General features: G+C 38.3%; 1 non-coding gene across 1 annotated transcript; it reads left to right on the top strand.

Annotated features, from left to right (window-relative positions):
* The first annotated feature begins 3,225 nt into the window (after window positions 1-3,225).
* On the top strand, window positions 3,226-3,332 carry LOC145110173 (small nucleolar RNA R71). The gene has a single exon (XR_013709553.1). It is a non-coding gene; the product is annotated as a small nucleolar RNA R71 (small nucleolar RNA).
* Window positions 3,333-11,104: the final 7,772 nt, after the last annotated feature.

Below are 11,104 nucleotides of genomic sequence, written 5' to 3'. Positions count from 1 at the left end.
TAGCTCCTTCTCGGTAGTAGTGTAGTTCTATTGTGTTGGGTTCAAGGTCTTGCTTGCATAGTAGATCGGCTGAAAATGCTTGTCAACTCTTTGTCCCAAAACAGCTCCCACCGCATAGTCACTGGCATCACACATAAGCTCAAAAGGAAGATTCCAATTTGGGGCTATCATAATAGGAGTAGTGGTTAATCTTTCCTTTTATAACTGAAATGCTTCATGACATTCTTTAGAGAAATCGAATGGAGCATCCTTCAAGAGTAATTGAGTCAAAGGCCTTGTGATCTTCGAGAAGTCTTTAATAAAGCAACGATAAAATCCCGCATGGCCAAGAAAACTCCTCACCCCTTTTACATTTGTTGGAGGGGGTAATTTGGCTATTGTGTCAATTTTTGCTCTATCCACTTCAATCCCCATCCTTCACCATAAAATGACACTTCTCCAAATTAAGAACAAGGTTAGTCTTCTCACATCTTGCTAGCATGAGATCCAAGTTGGACAAACAATCCTCAAAAGATGACCCAAAAAACTGAGAAGTCATCCATGAAAACCTCCATAAATTTCTCGATCATGTCATGAAAGATAGCCATCATGCACCTTTGGAAAGTAGTTGGTGCATTGCATAACCCAAAAGGCATGTGTCTATATGCGAATGTTCCACCTGGACATGTAAATGTGGTCTTTTCTTGATCTTGTGGGTCGATTGGGATTTGAAAGTACCCCGAGAAACCATCGAGAAAACAATAATATAGATGACCGGAAAGCCTTTCTAGCATTTGATCGATAAATGGCAACGGGAAGTGATCCTTACATGTAGCATCATTTAGTTTTCTGTAGTCGATGCAAACACGCCACCCAGTTACTGTTCTTGTTGGAATTAACTCGTTGTCTTCATTAGTAACCACCGTCATTCCTCCCTTCTTTGGTACCACTTGCACCAGACTTACCCATGGGATATCGGAGATTGAATAAATGATACCCGCGTCTAATAATTTAACCACCTCCTTTTTGACAACTTCTTGCATGTTTGGGTTAAGTCTTCTTTGGCGTTGAACTACAGGTTTGGCTCCTTCTTCTAAGTTAATTTTATGAGAACAATAAGCTGGACTAATTCCCTTGATATCGGTGATCTTCCATGCTATGGCACCTTGCCTCTTTCTTAGCACTTCCACAAGGATTTCTTTTTCATGTTTGGCTAGATCAGCAACTATAATTACTGGTTTTTGTTCTCCATCTTCAAGAAATGCATACTCCAAGTGATTAGGTAGAGCCTTGAGTTCAGATTTTGTGTTCTGAATGCTGAACACGTCGAGTTCAATGAGGGGACTCGTCGAGCCCTGGGTGAAATTCACAATGGATCGGGTTTCTTCGAATGGACTCGTCGAGTCGGTCGAGGATACTCGGCGAGTCGGCTGTTCTGTACTTCTGATCAGATCATTATATTCAGCTTCCTCGAGCAGTCTCTCTATCTCCAGCAGGTCTCTTTCAGCATCAAAATCTTCTTCAAGGACGACGGTGGACTTGTTTGGCTCATCTTCATTCCATTCCTCCATTAACTCTTCCAACAAATCAATCGACAATGTCGTGTCATCACTATTCCTTGCATGCTTCATGGCTTGATCAACCCTAAATGTAACTGATTCGTCTCCCACCCGAAGAGTAAGTTTGGAATCTCGCATGTCAACTATAGCACTCGTGGTGTTTAGGAAAGGTCTTCCAAGTATGATCGGGACTTGAGGGTCTGCTTCCATATCTAATACTATGAAGTCCGCGGGGAACACGAATATATCAACTTTAACAAATAGATCTTCGCATATTCCCCTTGGGAATGTGACCGTTTTATTTGCGAGGTGAATTGCCATTCGGATTGGCCTTGGCTCCGGAAGATCTAATTTCTTGAAGAATGAGTAGGGCATGAGATTTACACTTTCCCCTGAATCAGCTAATGCATAAATGGTAGCTAAGTTTCCGAATTGACAAGGCAAGGTTAAGCTTCCCGGATCACCCTTCTTTTTAGGTAGCTTGTTTAACATGGCAGCTGAACAGTTCTCATTTAGGACCACCTTCTTCACCTCTTCCATCTTCTTTCTATTAGTTAGAAGCTCCTTGAGGAATTTGGCGTATTTAGGCGTTTGTGCTACCGCTTCTATGACAGGCATATTAATTTGAAGAGCCTTTATGTGTTCCAGAAACTTCTGGTAGTCAACATCCTTCTTTTCTTGTCTAGCTCGAACTGGAAATGGCAGTGGAGGCTGATATGGCTTGACAGGAGGCTTGTTTTTCTGTTCAGGTGGGGGACTCGTCGAGTCCGTAACTTCGACTCGGCGAGTCGGGTCCGGAATTTGTGATTCTTTATGTTCTGCTTCTTCCTCGTGAACCAGCTTAGGATCTTCTTGCTGAATAGGGGCCAGAGGAGTTATAATCTTTCCACTCCTAGTTGTCACGATATTTATATGTGCACCTTTTGGGTTACTTTCGGTATTACTAGGAAGTCCACCCGGTCGTCTCTCGTTCACTTGTTGTGCAAGTTGGCCCAGCTGTTTTTCTATGTTGGGAATAGATGCTTGCTGATTCCTAAGAAGAGCTTGTTGATCTTTCATCATGATTTGGTGGTCTCTCAACATATTTTGTTGATCTTTGATTGTCGCATCGGTATCATTATGTCTTTTCTCAGACGCGGCCACGAATCTTGTAAGCATGTCTTCCAAATCTGATTTCTTTTCATACACCGGTTCCTCCTTTTGATAAAAGCCTCTATCTTTTTGCTTATATTTTTCCTCCCTTGTCTTTTTATACTCTTCATATGGTAGCCATTCTTTCTTGGGTTTTCGCCAATTGTCATCATACCTATAACCACTTGAATATCACACTTGCACTTTCTGGTTCCCGTTCTCATCAAGGCCACAATCTTTAGTAAGGTGGGGCCCTCTACAATTTTCACATCCCACTCTTATGGCATGGATGGATTGGTCCATCTTAGTCATCCTTCGTTCCATGCTTTCCAATTTTGCCATCATTGCTGCCATGTCATCCGTAATAGAATTCACCGCCCCTCGAGTCAAGTCATTCCTTGGATTGTGATATTCTCTAGAGTGCTTAGAGAATTCTTCAATTAGAGCCTTTATCACCGGGGGTGGTTTCTTTGTGAGTGGTCCTTGCGAGTCAAGGAGTTCCCTGGTTGTCACATTTACTCCATCATAGAAAATGGAGACTTCTTGTTGGCTGTTTAGATCATGATGTGGGCAATTCCTTAGTAAACCCTTGTATCTTTCCCATGCTTCATAAAGTGACTCCCCAGCTTGTTGTTCAAAATTGGCAATGGATTTCTTCAATTTGGCTATTTTTGATGGAGGGTAAAATTGGTCTATAAATTCTTCTTTCATTTTAGTCCAAGTAGTGATGGATCCTGGAGGGAGTGATTTCAACCAATCTTTCGCGGCTCCCTTGAATGTGACTGGTAGCATTCGTAGCAAAACAGTGTCGCGAGCCACATTAGGGACATTGAAGTATTCGGCTATGTCATTGACCTCGTTAAGATGCTTGTATGCGTCTTCATGATCCTTCCCGTAGAATGGGATTTCCTTAAGCTGAGCAAGTATGTGGCCCTTAAGTTCAAAGGTGGCAGTTGCGAGAATCGCGGGTTGTACGAGTCTCGGGCCGGTGTCGTCACGCATCCTTTTCTTCCATTCACCCATGGGAACTTCATCGATGTTAGCCATGGTGTTAGCTAGTTCACCCTCTATGCCGCTTCCTCCTTCAGATTCGCTTTCTTCTTTTTCGGATTCGTACACGATATCGTCCTTCTTCGGGTCTTCATCCGCCTCTGAAAAGATGCTGGATTCTCCCACTTTCTTGTCCTTTTTCTTACTAAAAACAGATTTGAGATTCTTCAACGGCGAATTCTTCGATGTTGCGGTTTCTCCTACGGTTTTGCCTCTGTTTTTCTTCAAAGTTGCTTCCGTGTCTTTAAGTGGTGGAATCAAAGGTGTACCTCCTCCTCTGGTCATAAACGAACTGCAAACAAAACAGAAAACGCGTGTAAAAAGAACAAAAATAAACTAAAAACGAAACTGGAAATCAGTTATGGACTCGGCGAGTAGCTTCGAGTGCACTCGGCGAGTTCAAGGCTAAAACAGAAAAAAAATTTAAACAAAAGTCCTAAAACAAAAAAAAACTTAAAACTTATCCTAATAACTAATTTACTAAAGCAGTAACTTTGTGCAAGACGGATCTCACACAAAGGATATATAATACTAGAAATTAGGATTAATTTTTGAACCGTTCCCCGGCAACGGCGCCAAAAACTTGATGGGTGTAAAACTAACTAGTTTTATCCTACTTTTTAATTATGAATTTGACACATAAAAGGCAGTGGACCTGTCAATTGGTGGTATAATTTATCAAGCAGGGTATCGAACTCCTGGAATGGAAATTAATCTAACTACTAGAATTATCTAAAACAAATAGTAAAATAGAAGGGTTTTCCCTAGTTAATTAATTCGGGTTAAGTAAGACTTGTAATGGTTAATTAAATTAATAATTCACTTAACCTCTTGTTGATGGTTTATCACACAAGCTCACACATTAATTTACTTATTTTCTAATTAATCCTAGTTTCACATTCGCTATTCCTAGGCATATAACTATGTTGTCACATAAATCACATGAGGTAAGCAATTAAGAGATGTTCATGCAGCTTAACTACTTGTCAATTAACAGAAAATAGTTATGGTTAATGCATAAGGTTCTTTAACAAGATTAACAAAACAATATCACCAAATTAAATTAATCCTAAGCATAAAAGCAATCCATATTCACAAAATCATCTACCCTAAACAGAAGACAAACGTTTTCGTTCATAATTGCAGTAACAATCAACTCAAACACGAAATTCATAAGTTTAAACATGATTCAATCAAAGGTTAAGTAAGAATACACTTGAATTGCCTTTAATCTTCCCAAAATCGAATGCTTAGACTTGATCTTCGAGTTTATGGGGGTCCAGCAGTGTCTTAATCGCAGCCTAGCCTTCAAGGGTTTTTCCCGAGCTCCTCAATTCGGGATTGTGACTCCTATTTATAATTTTCGGAAAACAGGGTCTACTCGTCGAGTAGATAACCGACTCGCCGAGTCCCTTCATAGAATTCGTATGCAGCAAGGACTTTACGTATTGCTTCGCGAACCTTCGTGGGTACTCGTTGAGTAGACGTCCCTACTCGCCGAGTAGCTTCAGAATTTGACTCTTTTCTTCTCTCTTTAGTTCCCGATTTTCCGATCGCCTCTCCTGCTTCCTTTTTGCTTCCGAGCATATCTTTTGGACTGAAAATACAATTTGAACACTATTAAGTACCTTTTGTCCATAATTTGCAAATAATTAGCTAATAAATAATAAAAATCTATACTAAATATATAGCCAAATATGCACATATCAATGATGTTTTTACCGTATAGATGACTCTAAGTGGGGGAGAATCGCTTGAGATTAATGGAAATAATCCCAATACGAGTCAACATGAAATGGCTTTCCAAGAGCAAGAGGATCGCCAATTTTGACAGTGGGTGCGAGGTTTTAGGGTTCCCTTCATGTTTAAACCCCTCTAAGCCATTTCTAGTGTTCATTACCATCGTCCAACACCCTTTTACCTTAAAGAAACCCTAGCCCTAATTCCCTTGGTGATTTGTGGTCTTTTTGGAGAAATTGTTGGCTTTGAGAAGAAGAGAAGAATGAGAAGAAGGTGCTCTAGTGGTGGATCTCGCAAGGAATAAAATCTTCAACCTCTCACTTTGCTTCTGGACCTTTCTAAGTGTCAAAGGCTCAAACTTTATGGCTTGAAGTGGTTAGATCTAAGATATTGTCCCATGTTCTTCATGTCTAAGCAAGTTTGAATGGAAGGAACACATAAAGTTTGGAACTTTATGACTCTCATGAGTCCTATGAGTAACATATATTGTAGATCTAGACTTTGGTTGGGGTTCTTGACCTTACATGATTTTTTGGTCATTTTTAGCTCATTTTGACCTAAAATGGATTCTAGACATGTATTGGACATGCATGTCTATAAAGCTTCCACCTTTATGCTAGATCTAGTATTAAAAACTCTTTTGGAGTGGTTGAGTTAAGGACTTTTTCGAATTAAGGGGCTTAATGGTTAAGACATTGTTCTACTTGGATTTAGTTCTACATAGGGTTTGAGATCTTGATCTCTTTGGGTGTCTTAATGGATAATTTTGGAAACTTTATCCATCTAGACCTTATGAAGGACCAGATTTGAGCCTTAGAGCTCCTGGTATCGAAGGAAACAAGTTAACCCATTAAGTTGTTGGGAACCCAGTAGCCAAAGGTCGCCACGACGTGGCGACGAGGAAATTCCTGACCGTAAACGTTGTATGAGGGCCATGGCGTGGAGGTTGACTAAAGTCAATGTTGACCATTGACTTTTGGCATGGGTTGACTTTTGGTCAAATTTCTATTTTTAGAAGGTAGACTTAGGGCTTTCCTTGCATGGATTATTAGGAGGTGTTTAACACCTATCTTTTGGCGATGAGAGCTGTTAGCTATGGTCGGTACGTTAGGGAGCGGGGGTTTAGTCGTCGTTGTGATTCAGGTGAGTCTTCTCACTATACTTGTGGGTCGAAGGCACAAATGTCGGACCACTAGATTATATTATATAGGATGCTAGCTGTCTTTGTGACTCTTGCATGTATGATTGGGTTAAAATATACCCCAGGGTTGGGCCCATGATTGTATCTTGGTTTGAATGAAACCCCAGGGATGGGCCCATTATTGTGTGTTCGGATTGAAAGAAACCCCAGGGCAAGGCCCCAAGGCTGGGCCCATGATTGTATGTTGGATTGGAATATACCCGAGGGTTGGGCTCACTGATTTGTATGGTATGTGGTATTTTGGGGAATTCACTAAGCTTTGTGCTTATGGTTTATGTTTAAAATGTTTTCAAGTACTTCTGGTTTCAAAAGGAAGGGTCCGGCTTGATTGCATTGTATCCCATGGAGATTATTCTGCAGTAAATGTTTATGATTTTACTTTGATGTTTTGAGGATACTTATACTCTGATCATCTTTTGAAATAATGAATGTATCGTTTTGACTTAATTAAAATGAAAATTTTACCTGGTATTTTTAGGACGTTACAATCTTTCCAATCACTTCATGTCATTGCCTATTATCTTTCCAACCTATGTCACCTGATTAAATTCTTCAATAACCGATCCACCAGTTTTAGAAAATATTTAAAACTTTGTATACTTGTTACAAGTTTTAAAAGTGTGGTTTGTCTTTTCGTAGGATATATCCACGAAAATGGATATTTGATCCCTTTTTTCATAACTTTATCATTATCCTCTCACATGAACTCAAAGCCCGAGGGACAACTCGTTGTGGACTCTAAATATTCCAATGCTTGATATGCAGATATGTCATATGCCATATCAAGTTTGGCTATTATCGATGCAGTAGCCCCATGTAAAGAAACAAGAAGTGGATATTTGATCATGTTAACGATGTAATCTAAGGAATATAGATCATCTTCTAAATCCTTATTATCCTCAAAATCTTCTTCTTCTTGGGTATAATCATATATTTTATAAGGCTATTGTGCATCTTCATCCAACTTACTCTCCTCCTTCATGATACTAGGGACCAAACTAGAAATCCTTTTTACGCGAACATCAAACATACTCAATCAATTTCAACCTTTACCTTTTCTAAAATATTGAAGCACACTTTGTGTTGATAAAAATCTTTTCGCAAACAGAGATTCTCATCAAGATCGTCATTGAAGAACATAATTGTACACTTAGAAGTGACTTTTTTAAAAGCATATGTACTCAATACACACAACAATAACTCATCAACTTCAACCCACCATCCTCTCATTCCTAAGATGGTTTTTAGATACTAAAGTAATCTCTTCAAACAATGAATTGATCTCATCATGTTGTTTGAACTTCACCAGTGGACTTGAATTTCACCCAAACCCATCTTCCTCCAGTATGTCTATGTTCGTAAAACATTCATTTTGCGGGCAAATTTTATGTCCATTTACAATGGTTTGTTTTTTCTGTGTTTTGGATCGTCATATTTTTGGTTTTTAGTTGTCTTGTTCAATTAATAATAATGGTGTTAAGTTTAACTCGGATATGTATAACTTCAAGATCATAAATTGTTGAAAATTATGTGATCGTAAATTGAAAATCATCCTCAATAAAACATAATGTAACTTAGGCAAGTTTGTGTTGAAATTAGTCGAAAAGGTTAGGATCAGCTACAATTTTAATTTGATTTATACTTTCTCATAATTGTCACTCAACATCAATATCTTTCTAACACATTGACAAATAAAAATGAATTTTGATTTTTGAGTCCTCTAGCCAATACAAACTTAGATGTATTTTTATCATATTTTTGGTAAAATAAAATTATATGAATTAAAATAAATTAGATGGTTGATTAGTAATTAATTATATATCATGTGAAAAAAGGAGCTTTCATCGTTATAGATTGCTTTTATAAGAGCATTAGGTGTGGACAACTAGGTGCAACACCAAGTTGTTCCACCTCACATGCCACATAAGCAAGTGGTGTTATAACACCAAGTAGGGAAATGGGCAACAAGATACAACACCAACTTTTTGAAAATAAATATATTTTCTTTTTTATTTTTTTTCCGAAATTGGGTTTTTTTTTACTTTTTCATTTTTTTTCTTTTTCATTTTTTTAATCACTAACATGAATATATTTTTTATAAAAAATAAAATTTTAAAAACAAAAAAAGACATAATATTTAAAATCTAAAATTACGATTACAATTAAAAAAAACATAATTTTAAACCTAATATTATAACTAAAATATCATTCAGATTACTACTACAACCACATAACAATTCTAATTAACCCAAATATTTCTTCCTAATTTGTTCCTTCATTGCTTGTAGCACCGCTAGATCAGCAGACGCCAAACCCTCCTCGCTCGTCCGAAGAATTGACAACTGATGTGTCATTAGTTCCCTCTCTTTTTGCTCCTGCTTCTCCCGTGCCTGCCTTTCCAGGAACTCCAAATGACGACGTTTCAACTCATTTTTTTCTTTTATTAATAACTTGTGTTCGTCGAATTTCGCTCTCATTTCCGCCGCATCTTTTGCTCTCGTCTCCACCTCCTCCGCATGTCTTGCAGCGCGCCTCGCTTTGTCGCGTCCGGGCGGTCGTCGTGGTGGGGATATGTCTTAGATATCATCCGAGATCTCATCGTCGTCGGCGTTTAGGTCGATGTTAGTCCGTGCGTCCGACACGTCGACCGAGCTAGAATTGCGAGACTTTTTGGATTGAACCTCCGACGATGTAGGCGTTTTATTCCACTTTGGATCCGCTCGCAACAATTCCCATGATTTTTCAAAGTCGAAAACATGACCCATTTCAACCCGATATTGTTCCTTAGCAGATTTGAACAAATCGAAGTCGTTGGTTCCGCTTTGTTGTTGCGCCTCAAGCTGGTTGTAAATACCGTTGAATTTGCTGCACCGCTTAGTTATCATACCCCATTTGCTGCTCAACATGTCATTGTTGCGATACATATTTTTCTTTAAAATAGCGTGAAACTTGTCGAGCACCGCCCCCCAATAAGCTCCTTTTTTCATTCCATTTCTGCGAAGTTTGTTTTTTGAAGTAGCACACCAAGCCGTCGTCTAAGTGTATTCCTCCTCCGGTGTCCACCATTGTGGAACGTCTGCATTTTCTGTTTCTACTGCTATTGATTTCCCTTTCAATTTTCCTTTCCCTTTCCCTTTCTTACTACTTCCCGCTTCCACTTGAACTGATGGTTGTGTTGTAGGCGATGGTTGGTTGGTTGTTTGTTGCATCGAACCAAAAGTAGAGAAAAGATTTTGTTGTAAATTTGGGTTTTGACCAAATTGATTTTGTTGAACGTAAGGTGAGTTGGGAAATTGCAGTGGCGGTGAAGCGGGATTTAAAGCGGCGCCTTGGTATGAGATTTGTGGTGAACCTTGAGACGATAAAAGGTTGAAATAATTTTCATACCCCGCAAATCCGAGAGGCGAGGTTGTGTTTGGGTTTGATGATGGAGGGGGGTGTTTGGGTTTTGCTCCATTTTTTGAAATTTTAAGAAAATATGTGTATACGATATAGAGAGAATGAGAGAAAGGTTTATAAAAATTTGAAATAAAATGAGTATATGTATATATATAGGTAAAAAGGTAAATTTTTTTTTTTTTTTGAATTTGACCGTTTTCAAACGGTCTAAAGTGACAACGGTTATTTTTTTGGGCGTTACACTTCGTTTCCATGGCAACGATAATCAACGCAACGAGCAACAACGAGATGGGGGGCGGTGTGCAGCTCGTCGTAACGCCGTTGAGGGGTGCCACCTCATCCGCGTTTCTTCTCGTTTGGACCCGTACCGCATACTCTAATCTTAAACACACAAAATAAAATATTTAACTATTTGTTTATTTGCTTGTATTAATTACAAATTTTAATTCCCACATCCCCATAAATAAAATTATAGTAAAACTACATCTTGCTTAATTCCTAATAAACCTGCATTTATGAGTTCCCATATATTATGCGTATTGCACCCACAAATCAAATGCATTTTTCACCTTAATTACTTCATTTATAATCAACTAATTTTTTATTAAAGAAACATAACTTAAAAGTAATATACACCAATCAAGATTAAACGCCAACGTAAGTTAATAAAATATCAAAAATACATAATCTACGCCAAAAATTCAAACATGGGGTTGGCTTTATTCAAAAATAAAGTAACCTAACGTCGATTTCAAAAATGTGATTACCATAAAAGTGCCATGTTATATAATTATTAATATATGACACATGGACGTATGATTTAATTGTCGGCAGTACAACACCCATCCGATTTCCCTACTAAAAGTTTTTTCCTAATCAAAGAAAAGACACCCGAGTCTAACTTTTATTAACTTTATTTTTTAAAATCAAGGTGTTGAAGATGTTTTTCTTTTTCAAAGGGTAAGTTATAGTAGTTTAGGAGTAGGAAAAAATTCAAGTTTTATCATGAACAATGTAATAGTTTAGGAGTAGGATTGTAGAGGAT

This window comes from Lactuca virosa, chromosome 4 (genome assembly GCF_052849685.1).
Source record: "Lactuca virosa cultivar CGN04683 chromosome 4, Lactuca_virosa_CGN04683_v6, whole genome shotgun sequence".
NCBI lineage: Eukaryota > Viridiplantae > Streptophyta > Magnoliopsida > Asterales > Asteraceae > Lactuca > Lactuca virosa.
Note: the sequence above shows the minus strand (reverse complement) of the source record. Positions and strands in the feature narration are given on the sequence as shown.